The sequence below is a fragment of the Ochotona curzoniae genome, unplaced genomic scaffold (assembly GCF_017591425.1).
Source record: "Ochotona curzoniae isolate NIBS_2020 unplaced genomic scaffold, NIBS_Ocur_1.0 contig_2723, whole genome shotgun sequence".
NCBI lineage: Eukaryota > Metazoa > Chordata > Mammalia > Lagomorpha > Ochotonidae > Ochotona > Ochotona curzoniae.
Genome location: NW_024465573.1, coordinates 10,286,899 through 10,302,007, shown reverse-complemented (window position 1 = coordinate 10,302,007; position 15,109 = coordinate 10,286,899).

The window sequence follows — 15,109 nt, the reverse complement described above, 5'->3', positions numbered from 1 at the left end:
CCACAGCACAGTTAAAATAAGCCCCTAGCTTGTTTCCATGGATCCAGTCAGCCATTCTCTAATCCATCACTGTCGCAAAAGTGATCCTTTTGAAACTGTAAGGATCATTATTCTCTCCTGGGCTTGAAACCCTTTGATGACTCTTCAGTGAATACCTGCTAGAGTTCAAACTCTGTAATGTACCTAACCAGCCTCTATTATCTCTTCAGCCTTTGGATTTCTATAAAGTGTGCCTCTAGAGTTTTGCTTCACTTGAGTGATTTATTTTTAAATCCCCTTGTATAGGCTAGTAAGAGGGATCATCAGAAATTTAAGAAGTCTGGAAGTTTTCTATTTTTTGTTGATAATAGGAATGATATAAACATATTTTGATTCATTTGTGTTGGCACTTTGTAAACTTAATGCAACTGAGATTCTTGTGAAGTGGTTTGTCTTTGACTCAGTAAGTTTATGTGGTACAAGTAGGTCTAATATTTTGAGTAGAAAAGGTCTAGAATTATGACCACTTTGTGCTTGAGGACTTCCCCAAAATTGTCCATTATCATGGACTGAATAAAGAAGAGAGGCCAACAGTGTTGTAAACAATGATCTCATTATAAATAAAGTAAGTCATATCACAGCTTATGATGATGGAGAAAGATCCAGAAATTATTTTAAATTTTAGAATATTTTTTAAATTTTGCTTCTTTTATTTTTATCATTTTGTGATGCAGTTTCATAGGCTGTGGGATTTCTCTTATCCCCTCCCCAATTTTCTCCCCCCTCACTGAGTTCCCCTGCATCATTACTATAGTCTAATTCTTCATACACAGTCATATGTCCATCATTGCAGCCATGGACAATGTCAAAGAATCCAGCATCCTATGGTCAAGATATTGTAAGCAATTTCATTGGAAGTCCATCTTTAGTCTGGAAATAGAGATGCATACTGCATTGTATCCTCATGTCTGGATATGATAGTCTCCATTATGTAGTTACTATAAATTCCCCTAATGAAAAGCCGCAAACCAAGATCAACAACAGGAAGAAAAAATGGAAATTTGCAACACCATGAAGTTAAATACCATGCTACTAGATACGATAGTCTCCATTACACAGTTACTATACATCCACCTAAATGAAAAGCCACAAAAAAGATCAACAACAGGGAGAAAAAAAGAAATCCACACCATGAAACTAAATAACATGCCACTGAATGACTAATGTGTTGCTGAAGAAATGAGAAAGAAAATCAAGAACCTTCTTGAAGAAAATGATGTATGAAACAGAGTTTGAAGTAGTGCAGAGTTCCAGGTGGCCCTCATCCATTTTCTTTTGTTGCTAACATAGTATATGATCTGTTTGTTATACTTCATGAATTACACCCTGTCTCTGCTCCTCCCTCTCTGATTCAAATTTCCTTCATCCTACTCACCTTTCCCAACATCCAGTAATGGCCATTCTGTGTTCATAGGGAGATTTGTTAGAGGGTTTCTTTAGCAGTTTCTCTCCATCTTGGTAGTCTGGTGAAATCTGAGTGATTGATGCTTGTAGACTGAGGTTCGTTGTAACTAAAGACTACTTAGTATCTACAGGTAGAAGAAACTTCCATTTTTGAGTTAACAGCTGAAGGTATGGCAGAATTTTCTCTCATCTGACGGATCCCTCTCACAAGCAAATTTTCATTTGGTGCCAATGACTGTGTCCTTATTTTTGTCTTTACTCTAAGAGGTTGCTGGCTTCTATGCAAAGGAGACAGCAGCATAGGGGACCCAGCCATGTAACCTGTATCCAGGCCAGGTCTCACTCTCTCAGAGTCTGGTCCCTAAGATTGGAGATCTGGACATGTCTGAGGGCCCATATGAGATGAAGTGTGAACTGCGTGCTGCCGACAGAAGCCGTTAGTGAGGAGCTGTGCCTCCCCATAGTGGCTGCTGCAGTCTGGAATAGGGAGCCCCTAGTTGTTAGCTTTTAAGTCTTTGGCCCAACCTGCATTCCTCACTGGCTCTCGTGCACCAACTTTCTTATCCAAAGATGTCAGACCTGCCCCCATCACCAGCTCTAGCAATGATTCTAATAATAAATGATGATGAAAGACTGACAGAATTTAGAGCAAAATATAAATTACATTTTCAAAATGTTTATAGTAATCAAGGTAACATTATTTCTGTGAAAAATATCACTCATATAATTAAACTGGTATTATTTGTATAATAGTTTTTCTGCTTCTTATTTGTCCATCTGCTTGATTTTGTAATTATGTAGTGCTATAATCATTAGGTTTTATATTGAATGCTATTTTTCTGCATAGTTTTTAAGAAAACAACTTAGAAATACTGAGAAATAGTGAGAAATACTGGGCTAAGACTACTTGCTTTTGCTCCTTTTGCAATGTCTAGAGGAGTATCCATCACTCACTCCTTGCCAACCCTGCCACTCTGCCTTTTTTAGTTTAACAAACGTCTACTTTTCCTTATGGCTATTATTCTGAGACCCAAGGTCAACTTTCTATTACAACCATGTCTTGACATGATTTCTTTCATAACATCAGTGAAGTTCTGTTGTACATTTGAATCTACATGTTGTAGTTTGCTATCTCTTCCAGTCAAAGGGTAAAAACATCATCTTAATTATAATGGTTTGGCATGTATGCCTGCTCAGTGAAAGTTTCCTGAGTTAAATTCATGCAGCAGAGTGTAGCTACCTACATATGTTTACATTTGTAAGTTGGAACAAATAAATGTATAAAAGGTTCAAAATATTATTCTACATGTAATCTAATTCCAATATGGTATTTCAGAAACCTTGCCCTGTCTCATAGAAAGTCCACTGAAACATTTTCCACAAGTCCGCTTGTTGAGGTTAAAGCTCAGAGAATTTCCAAATAATGCAAAAAGAACACTGTTATTATGTTTTGGTTGGTGCATCATCAGAACTAAACTTAGGATGGAAAGACTGAAAAATCTTCAACTGACCCACCAGCCAAAGTATGGTTGAGCATTATGGATGAGCTGGAATTGTGGCTAACTTTTAACTTTCAATTATGCAAAATGAATTCTACAGTCTGTTGAATCTCCTGGCCAAACTTTTTGGTATTTTGGCTTTGTTGTCTTTGGTTAGTACCTTCATTGAGGCTGGATGATATTTAATTCAATTTGCCATTGTAACAGAAAACAAAAATCAGAAATACAAGCATACTTTGAAATGTTTTTGGAAAATAAAGTTTAAATTTTGATATGAAACTAAGTTCTGGTCAAAAATTAAAAAATACTCTGCTTTATAATAAGGAAAAGTCTCTCTCAATTAACCAGGATAATGCACAGTGTAAGGTTGGGGTTGGGATTAGGATATAGAGTTGGAAATGTGTACAATCCACTTCTAACGTTAATATATAAATTTGGCTATACTACAATACAAACATTGTTTAGAAGAATTACTTTCTTGGGATACAACCCAGCTGGATAAGTACAGATCCCTAGATTTTTAGTATATGCTTTTAGTTGCTTATATTGTATTGTGAAAATAAGATTGTCTTCACCATATAAGCTAGAAAATCAAGCACAGTTAGTGGCTTTGGAAGGTAACTAATTCATTCATGGCTCCAATTGAGCATTTCGCTACTTAGAACAAGCAGTCTAGGAGGTAAATTGAATTTCTCCTCCAATGTCTTCAATGTTACATGTTTTAGTCTTTAGTGATATAGAACTGTACTTCAAGCTCATCATTTTTTTTCTCTCTGAACCCCTCTTCCTTGAATTCCCATTTTTTATCCAGGAGAAAATCATTTTCCAATATTCTCCCTAGTAATCTTTAACATTGAAAATTTAAGACCTGTCCATAATCTAACCTGTGTACTGTTACTAATGATACTAGACCCATAGTGGCTCTATTCTCAGTAAGAATTACTTGTTTGCTCTGGCATAGCTTTCTCTCCTACAGAAATCAGGTATTTTATATTCAGTCTGTTGAACAGAACTTAATGGAGAATGAATGACCATGTGGAATTTTAAATTTTAGTACAATAGGAAGAACATTTGATCAGAAGTCAACACACATGGTAAATATTCTTGTTTTCCATATAGCCAGTTACAGACATTTCTTTTTCTGTATTTTATAAATGCAATGGCTTCCACATTTGACTATTTTACTTTTGACAAGACTACTAATCAGTCTGTATGCCCACTCTCTCCATTAATCTCATACAATGTATGTTCAAATTGTTATCAAACTGAATGAACTACATCAACTAAATTAAATTTGGGATACATGTTATTGCACTCATTTGGCCCACTTTGTTGCACACATAGGACCTTGGTGCAAAATCTCAGGCCTTTTTCTATTTGGTAAGGAGGAAAATGCACAAACTAAAACCAGATTTACCCTATTTACTTCCTGATGTGCCAGAAAATTGTCCACCCCTGGGTCACATCGTGACAATTATTTAGCATTGCGCTAAATAATTAGGGAATTTGGGGTCTAGAACTGTACTTACAAAGGAATTGAGTTAGCCTTCCACACTTTATGTATCCCCGATGTCTTTGCTCTACCTGTACACAGTGTTCATCTCTAAATGGACTCCTATCCTGGGAATCCCATTTTTAAGACACTTATCTAAACCACAATCTGCATTCTGAACGTCTCAGATGCCTACGCGCTAACCACAGCTGTTTATTTATTCCCCGTTTCAACAGGGACAGATGTAGTCACTAATTTTTGCCTTTTAAGGTAACAACTCAAAACTTGAACAGTAGGAGATGGGGAAGGCTGAATGGCAAGGGAGAAGCCATCATAGTCACAGAAGAAGCTAAAATACAGAATTATGATTTGTATGCAATAACAGTTGCCTTTGTTCTTTGAATATTCAATGTAAGTTTATACAGCATTCTTTGATAGGAACATTTCCAAGGAAATCTACCGAAACAACTGATGTTTGAGACAGTTTTTGAAACTTTTTTTCATGTAATATGAGTCACCAGAGCTTAATTTGCATTGTGTTTATTCTTTGCTATTTCAGAGGAATTCAAGGTAAATCCCCAGGGAAAATGCTACCCTTATTTTTGGTTATATACCTTAAGAGGTACAAATAGAACTCACACCATGGGTATAGTCATATTCAGCAAATGACTCCATATGGCATTGTCTTGACTTTGTTTCTCTGGCACTGATTTTTCTCATGGTTATTAGTCTTGGTGGGGGATGCCATGATATTTTATGAGAGTGGTCATTATACTTTATATTTCTACAGTTCTTATTAATTCACATACTTTGTTTCATTCAACTCTGCATTGATTGGAATCCTTTTAGCTGAAAGTAACAGAAACCAATTTGAACTAGTGTAGGCATTAATTAGTCTCTCTAATTAATCTCAGAATAAAATACAAAGCTTCTTACCTTTGGCTCACATATTTCTTAACACTTACTGAGCCAGGGAAGAAGAGATGTTTTGTATTCATACAGCATAGCTCAAAGAGGGACTCCAATTAACCCTTTGTAAATGTATACCCAAATTTGGATCAATCACAATGGAGAGAATGTTGGAATGTTCTTACTGGCCTTATGCGTATCTTGTGTTAAACTGTGGTCAGGAGATTCATGAAGCTCTCAGAATTCACCATTTATCAGCAGTTATTGATTAATGCTGTGTGTATTACTACTGCTATATAGTGAATGTAGTAACAGTACCACAAATGCCGAGAAGGGAAAATAGAACTATATAACTGTGTATTATGTGTAAAGTGGAATGAGACTACCTAAAAGGATATTGTGGTAATTTCAAAGTTCATAATATTAATTCTACAATCAAAAAAAATAACAAAATAGAGTTCTATGTAATACAACAGATAGCTAAAATCAATTTGATAATGGCTAGCTCAGTGATTGTGAATGCTGTTAATAAGGCCAAAGCCTTTAGTTTCACCCATAATTATTGATATAAATTTTTGCTCTTGAGGCACAACTGAAATTTGTGGGTATGGGATAGGGAGGTACAGTTTCCAGAAAAGAAAGGAGTTACTGAGAACATGACAGGAGTAAATGTTCATTGCGCTACTATAAACACTTGGAGTGTGTGATTTTCCATATTTTAAAGACTCAGAGAGGCTGATTTGCCAGAATTCATATAGCTAGTGGACAGTTCATCTAAATCACCTGATCTATTGTGTTCTTTGTTGATCTTCATCAAATAGAAAATGTGAATAATAAAGCTTCTCTCACCATGAAAGGAACGTGTAAATAGGCACACAGCACGAAGAATAGTTGGTTGCACTTCATAACCTGAGAAGAAATTAAGAATATTTTGCAGGTGTCTGTAAATAACAACATATGCTAATTTTAAATATAGTACAGCATGATAGAAAACAAATACCAAAATATTTTAGAAAAATTGCTACATTTTCTTTTTCCTAAGTAGAAATAGAATTCTCTAAAAATAATTATGATCTCTACTTTTACCAGTGATACCATGTGAAAATAAATTTGGAAAACAGCAGTGTCATTAAAAAGAAAGCCTGTTAATAGTAATAACTCATTGTGTTTTAAAAATGTATCATTGTCTTGATTTCAGTTTTCCTTAAATATTATTCTAGGATGCTTAAGTGGGATGGCAAAGAAAATTGGGCCAAAATGACACAGGGCAAAGGGTAGAAACAAGCTTAAAAAAGCAAACTTTTTAGCAAAAGGGTAGCTTTATGCAGGCGAGTATCTGGGGAGCTTGGCTCCATGAGAGCAGATGCAGCAGAGACAAAGCTCATACAGTGTCTGAGTAGAATACACACCTGATTTGTATTGTCTGCTGCACACTAGAGCCCGACTTGCAATTCTTTAAAAACTCATAGGATCTCCAAAACATAATTATCAACAAATAACTATTCAACTCAAAATCATTGACTATCAGACAGTCTTATCATTAATTTTTCTTTGTTTGAGTCCTAACAAATTTCAGAGGTATCAAGATACCAACCTTAGAAATGTAGTGTAAAGTTAAAAATGAGAACTGTAAAGAAATTCTGTGGAGGAAATCATGAGCAAGAATACCAGACTTAGAATGAAACGAGGAAAAAAAAAAAAAAAACCTCCTGAAGTGGGTTTACAATGCTGATTATAAAGAAAAAAAAATGAGTTAAACTTTATGGAAAATCTTATTAAATAAACAGACCAAGAGAAATTGTAAGCATATCATTTTAGGGAAACCAATTCATGTGCACCATGTATCTTGCAGTGTGATTGAGAGAAAAAAAATGACCATAACTTAGAAATATTCCATAAGCAATAAAAGCATTTTAACCACATAATAGAGATGCTTCTCAAAATGATAGCCTCATGTTTAAAATAGTCTTATGGGTTTGTTTTTCTCTGAAGGTTAGACAATGTCTTTGGTGTTAAGGAAAACATGTGGTGAGAATTTTAAAACGCTACACATATTTAAATTGAATAAACACTATTTTAAAAATTGGTTGGGAATAAAAATACATTGACCTTATGTTGTCTGTAGGGATTTGACTGTCGGTAACTTCATATTAGGCAATAAAAAACAGATGTGTAAATTTAGACATTTTGAAAAACACTTTAAAAATTTCCATGAATATAACTTAATTTAAATGAGTTGATATTTATTGTAACCTCAGTTATTTTACTTGTGTTCAACAATCTTTCCAGTGTGTTTCTGAAACATTTTACTGTTAATCAGCTTATCATAGCTTGTACGTAAGTTTTCATGTGTAAATCAAATCATGTTTTGCTTTAAGGTCAGAAAGGAAAAAAAAAAAAAAAAGAACTTTACTACCTGAACCATGCTCTATGGTCAGGTACCCAGGTGCTGGTTGATGAATACAAACTAGTCAGGTGTCTAGAAAGAGGCCTAAGGAAAACAAGGGAATGAGATCCTGACTAATCTGCTCAAATGTTGCTCCATGTTCGGCCTCTATTTCTAAATAGCCAATTTTCATGATAGGAAAATAAGGGCCCTGCCCCTTATGCACTTATATTTATTTGTGTAAATCACTGGGAGCCAACAGAAAGGGCTCTCCAGGCTCCTCAGTAATAGCCCTGTCTGAGAAGAAAAGAGCTCCTCCAGTTACCCCAAAGATAACGCAACCTGTTGAGGAAGATGGCTGTGGAAGTGGGCACTCTATTAACCACGTAAGAACTATTCCACGAAAATTGAAGTTAATTATTGAAAACTGGAAAGTTGTTTTTGCTTACAGCTCCTAAATGAGCATGTAGATGTTTGCTTGGTTTCCGAATTAGACAGAAACCTAGGAAAAAACTCACCAGTGAACTTTCCTCCTTCAGCAGTTGAAGAACCTATTTTAAGAATCAAGGAATGCTAGTCTTTGCAAGTAAACTCAACACTTACTTCTATCAGCTAGGTCTTAGAGCATTCGTAAACTTGTTTCTTCTTTGCCTTGCTTGGTGGGTAGACTTTGCCTCAATTACGATTCTGGACTCTTCACATCAGATGAACATAAAGACTGGGATCAAGGAAAATGATGCTTTGTTATTTGCTCTGTATTCCTGTTATCTCTTTATACCTCCATTTCCCCACCCAGTAAAAAAACATTTTAACTTTGCATGCCAGTTAACCCGTTTTAGATCTCTTTCAGGGTTCAGAATAAAGGAACTGTACATTTTTTTTATTACTTTTATGGGCTTTACCATTCGGTACTCTTTAATTTTAGCAAATTTCATGAGCATTTAAATGTAATGATGCATTTCATGTAGTAATAACACTTAATTATTATCTACTATTTATCCAATGATCTCATGGTAGCTTGTAAACACTAATTAATTCAGATTTACAAAACTCTGTGAAGTTTCAGGCACAATGGTCATGTTGCATTTGCCCATTTACTGCTTTAAATGCTGCTTTGAAGTTTGAATATTTAATTAGCAATTATAACTCATGTTGCTATCTGGGAAACATGAAATAGACACATTTTAATCTTTTTCCCATGATTTTCAAGTAATAATTTTGTTCTTTTTCCAGAAAGCACCAGAGATAAATTTTGCTAAGTCATTTTGACAAGTTTAAGAACAGTAAAAGATGCAAAAAAGCTATACTGAAATTTTCATTCTGTTGAGATTGAGCCAGCTTACTATTTCACTGCAGTGTTCTCCACAGTGGTTTTTCTGTAAGGTTCAAGCTGGCCCACAGGTTGCATTAATTTCATGAAGATTTTTATCATGAACATGGCTCCTCGTTTCCACACTTTGTGTGATGCTCAGTTTTAAACTTCTACATCAAATTAAAGTACAGTCTTGTTACAATGATACAGGGCTACAAGCTGGTAATCCAGAGGCCAAGTTCTTCTCCATATGTGACTTAAACAATGTATTTTAGCTCTAAGTTTTCCTTATGAAATGCAGGAAAATGTAGACTCATCACACTAGTTCTCAACAATGTGACCAGGATAAAGTGAGATGATATGTGTAGTTCCTTCTCAGGGATTCCTGCTTGGTCTGTTGTCTTTAAACAAATATTTACTGAGTGTCTGTCATCTGCCAGTTTCTATTCAAAGTACTTAGAATACAGCAGTAGGGTAACACACGAAAGAAAGATCAAAGGGAGGAAGGAAGGAAGGAAAAATTAAAAAGAAAAAAAAATTGCTATGAAGCTTACAATCTGATGTGCATGCTGAGATAAGTAATTGAAAATACAGTGTGTTTGATAGTGTTATGGCTTAAATGTCTTTCAAAATTCCTGTGTGTCCTCTCCCCACTGATGGTAGGATTAATTATCGATTAATTGTTATCAAAGGTTAATTTAGCCCCCTTTGTTTTATTTATCCTTTGGCCTTCTGCTGTGTGAGAACAAAGTGTTCCTCCCTTCAGGAGAATGCAGCATTGAAGCGGTTATCTTGGAATCAGAATCTCCAAAGCTGCTGGCACCTTGATCCTGAACTTCACCGCTCCAGACCTGTGAGTAAAGGTGTGTTCATAATCAACTATCCGGTCTGTGGTTTTCTGTGGACTAACCTAGCTGATGCCGAGTGTTACAGAGCATTCTTTACTGGTAGAGGTTCTAACACTTACAAACTTTGTGACCTTGGGTAAATGATCTGACCTTACTATGCCTCAGCTTCTTTAAGCTGTGAAAAGAGAAAAACATACAACTTACATGTTCAAATTGTTTTGAGAATTTATCTTTTCGCAAGCAGCTCGTTTTGCTATTCCAGCAGGATCTAGTGCTTCTGGTCAATGTACAGTCACTAAGATGAACAGAAACAAAAAGACTTCGCATGACAAACAGCTAGTGTTCTTGGAAGTGAGATTTAACTCCAACCAGTGTGATTTAAGGTTTCTGCATTTAGCCATTGTCCACATTGCCTCCCACCAATAATTGTAGTCGAGATATTCACATATGTAATCTCATTTAATTCACATAAAAGCTGTATAAAAGGGAAAGCATTAATATTTCCACTTCACAGTCCCCTGCTTTGAGCTCCTTGGCCCTACCACCAATGGGCAACATTGACTCCTGGCTTTGGGATGCCGCCCCCTCAGCTGCAGGTGCTAATTACCCCCACATGTCTCCGTGCTTCTTGTCCCCGAGGTGACAGGGCTTCTTGCAGTTGCCAGACACGTGACTTTCATATCGATCTTCTTTTCACATTTCCCAGTCTCCATTAGTATTTCATCAGTTCCTTTTAATAAATTTCTATGTTGAAAAACCTTCTGTGACTTTGTTTTTCCTCTATGACTGATAATGATTCTATACTTAATATCTAAAGCACATTCCCCCCAAAATCCGGCAAAAATGGAATTATGGGGTTACTTTAGTGTCTGGACTGTGAGTAAAGTGCTAATTCATTGCCCATTGTACGAGGGAAGAGTAGCATGCAGTGTTAAGAGGTATCCTACGATCAATGATCTCCTAGAGTTGATCATGGGGAATACAAAGTCAAGAAAATGTCCCACTGACTTTCCAGCCTGGTAGCATTTGCACAGATGGCCCTACATTTGTTCATCAAGATCTCTATAGATTGGTAATTTCCAATTTGTCACTCTGTTGTTACTATAGCAAACACACACATTTTGGTATGCCTTCATACTATTTAGAATAGATTATTCAAAAGTAATGGTAAATAATGTTGTGAGAGGCTATTTCTGGTTGTAGGATTGTGGATGATTTTTGCTTTTGCCTTTATAATATTCTGCATTTCTGATTTATTTCTAAGATCTTTTTACTTTTATGATAAGAAAAAAAATTAATTTATCGCTTCTTCCCAATTAATGTTTATGAATTTTTTTTACTATCACAGCACAAGTTGTATTTTTCTGTTACTTCATAAGATTTATAGCAACTGTAAACTCTAGAGCAATCTGAAAAAGTCACTAAATTGACTGAACTGTCACTATGTCATGTTTAACTATTTTTTAACTTTAGGGTGAGCAATCTGAAAATGACTCGTGAAGTCATAGACTCTTTATGTTGGAAATGATGATAAATGCCCTGAAGAAGACCATGAAAAAGTGTCTAACTAAATAATACCCTGTTAAGAGAAAGATACAGGGGCCTAGCACTGTAGCCTAGTGGCTAAACTCCTCACCCTGCATGTGCCGGGATCCCATGTGGGTGCCAGTTCTAATCACCACGACTCCACTTCTTCTCTGTGTCTCCTCCTCTAGATATACAGAGAGGAAGATCTTCTGTCTGATGATTCACCCCCTAAGCTGCCACAATGGCTGGAGCTGCACCAATCTGAAGCCAGAAGCCAAGAGCCTCTTCTGGGACTCCCATACAGGTGCAGGGTCCCAAGGCTTTGGGTCATCCTCGACTGCTTTCCCAGGCAAGAAGCAGGGAGCTGGATAGGAAATGAGGCCACCAGGATTAGAACCGGCGCCCATATGGATCTTGGCGCATGCAAGGCGAGGACTTTAGCCGCTGAGCTACCGCACTGGGCCCAATAAAATAATTTTTTTTTTAAGAGAGATGGGCATAGAATTTTAGAGACACTTGGGAGAAACTTCAGGAAATAGCTTTTAGTCCTTTATTTTAAAATCAGAGAGGCTTATAGGCATCGGACAAGCAGAAGGATAGCTAAGACCAAAGTCGAATGAATGTTCATCTCCTGGCTTAATGTTATTGCCATCTGTGACTAGCCAAACTCTTGCCTGTATGTTAATATTTTGTTTTGTACCTCACTTTGAAACTTACATGTGGTATTGTTATTAGTTCAGTTCTGATAACATTAACCATGGTCATTTGCTTAAGATGGCGTTCACCAGGTTTTAGGAGACATAGTTTGACAGTTCGTCTTCTTTTCCCCTCTTTGTTCAAACTGACTTCATTTTGTGGATTTCACTATAAAATTCTTTCTTGAATCCATCTGATTTCCCTACATGTCTTTGATTCCTCAATGTTATCTCACTACCTCAAATTATTCTATTTGTAAAGACTGATTTCTGGTGATGCTGGCATCCTACATGGGTGCTAATATCTTTTTAAAATATATATATATATGTATATATATATATTTTTTTTTTATGTGAAAGGCAGATTTACAGAGAGAAAGAGAGATTGAGCTTCCATTTGCTGGTTGAATCCCCAAACAGCCAAAAGCCAAGATTAAGCCAATGTAAAACTGGGAGCCAGGAGCTGGGAGCTTCCTTCAGGTCTCCTTCATGCGTGCAGGAACCCAAGGACCTGAGACATCCTATGATGTTTTCCCAAGTCATAAGCAGAGAGCTAATTGAAAGTAGAGCAACTGGAGCCCTGTGCAGTGGCCTAGGAGCTGAAGTCCTCACCTTGAATGCACCAGGATCTCATATGGGTGCCAGTTCTAATCCTGGCAGCTCCACTTCACATCCAGCTCCCTGCTTGTGGCCTGGTAAGGCAGTTGAGGACGGCCCAATGCCTTGGGACCCTGCACCCATGTGGGAGACCTGGAAGAGGTTCCTGGCTCCTGGGTTCGGATTGGTGCAGCACCGGCTGTTGCGGTCACTTGGGGAGTGAATCATCAGACAGAAGATCTTCCTTTCTATCTCTCCTCCTCTCTGTATATCTGACTTTGCAATAAGAATAAATAAATCTTAAAAGAGAGAGAGAGAGAGAGAAAGAAGGTGGAGCAACTGGGACACAAACCAGTGCCCATATGGGATGTGGGAGCTACAGGCAAAGGATTAGTCTCTTTTGCCCCCACATCTGCCTTTGCACTACTTCTGATCCAGCTTCTTAATAATGTTGCTTGGAAAGCAACAGAAAATGGCCCAGATGGCTATGCCTTCTGCCTCCCACCTTAGAGATCCAGGTGCCCAGGTCCTGGCTTAGGCCCAGCCCAGTCCTGGCTTTTGCAGCTGTTTGGGGAGTCAACCAATAGATGGAAAAGCTCTCTCTATTTTTCCCATCTCTGTATAACTCTGCCTTTTAAATAAATAGATCTTTAAAAAAAAGATAAAAACAGTTACTCCCTGTCTTGATAGATTGCTGTTTACTATTTATCCCATTTCAGGTAAAATCTCAAGCCATTCTTGCCACATGAAGACAGATCAGTCTCTTGTTTAAGACTCTCATCACACCCTGTATCTTTCATTAGTAGAGCTCAGGACTACAATAAATTGAAGTATGTTTAGGTGATTTTTGAACATGTACTTCCTCAGTAAATAGCAAGTTCTGTGGCAGCAGAAATCACTGCTAGCTTTTGTGCCAGCATGAAATGTTTGACTCACAGCATTTATATGAACTCAGCAATGAAACTAAAAATAAAAAAATACTTATAATCCTAAAGAGAAACCTTACAAACACTAGCCAGTATCTCTTCAAAACAGTCTTTTCATTGAAATACATAGTTTCTTTGTACACTTGCAATTTACAAAACATAAATCTTATGAAGAACTTCCTTAGTTAATTCTAGTTTTAATTCTAGTTATTTTTTAGTAATATCAAAGCCACGGTATTTGAACATTGAGAATTATATAAATTCACAATGGAAGAAGGTCATGCTGTACAGAGGAGGGGTGAGTGAAGAAGAGAGAAAGATATTGCATCCTCTGGTTCACTCCTCAAATGGTTGCAATGGCCATAGCTCAGCTGATCCAAAGCTGAGAGCCAGGAACTTCTGGATCACCCATGTGGGTGCAGGGGCACAAGCGCTTGGAACATCCTCTGCTACTTTCCCAGGATCTAAGCTGGGAGCTGGATGGGAAGTAGAGCAGCTGGGACACCAACCAGGGTACATATGGGATGCCAGCACTGCAAGCAGAGGATTAGCATGCCATGTCACTGTGCAGCTCCTGTCATTGATGCTTTTGAAAATTACTTATCAATCAGTTGATCAAATTCCCTTCTGAGGTCTCTGAATTCCATCACCATTGCAAGATACTCCTTGGTTTTACCTTTTGTGACTGTGCTTTGTCTGCTAAAGACCAAAGAGAGTCTTTTATTTGTAAAGAACAGAGGGACTAGCTTCATCTGCTTTATCGTTTATAATTATACTTTGTTTCATGATCTCAAAAATCAATTCAAATGCTTTTGAATTTGTTTACAGCAATCATCATTTACTTGAAATTTAGTATTAATAAATTAATAAAATAACATTAATAAATTAATAAACATGATTAACTTGAAAATTAGCATGAAAAATGTGTTGCCTGAATCTATGGAGTAAGAAGTTACTACTTACCACACGTTATATCATGGAATAGATAGAAAAAGTGTGTTCAAATACTCATGTTTATAAAGTAAAAAAGAAGACTGTTTGGAATTCAAAATTTTTAAATGTCAGAGTGTTTGATCGGGATTTTCTGACTGAATTTTTCACTGCTTAAAAAATAACTACGTAACCCTTGGTTTCATGGATACAGAGAGCCATTTGCCCACCTACATGAACTAATAATAGCTGCCTGAATTTTCATTTTCTTAAACTTTTGATTAGTCTTTTCTTAAAAGGCATAATTTTGGAATCTGGTTTAACTTACTCATCTTTTTATGAAAGTCTAAGAAGGCTTATCAGGGTAAAGCTCTAGGTTCTGGGGACCAATCTTTCCTTTGCGACGTGTGCATGACCTAGTTTATGACACTAGAAGAAATATGCAGACTTTTTATTTCTGAACTCTACTGAATTTTGTAGATGGAGCATGATTAAGTGCAGCCAGTTGGTTTGGGACAGAGAGATGGTATTGCTTAGTTCCTGAG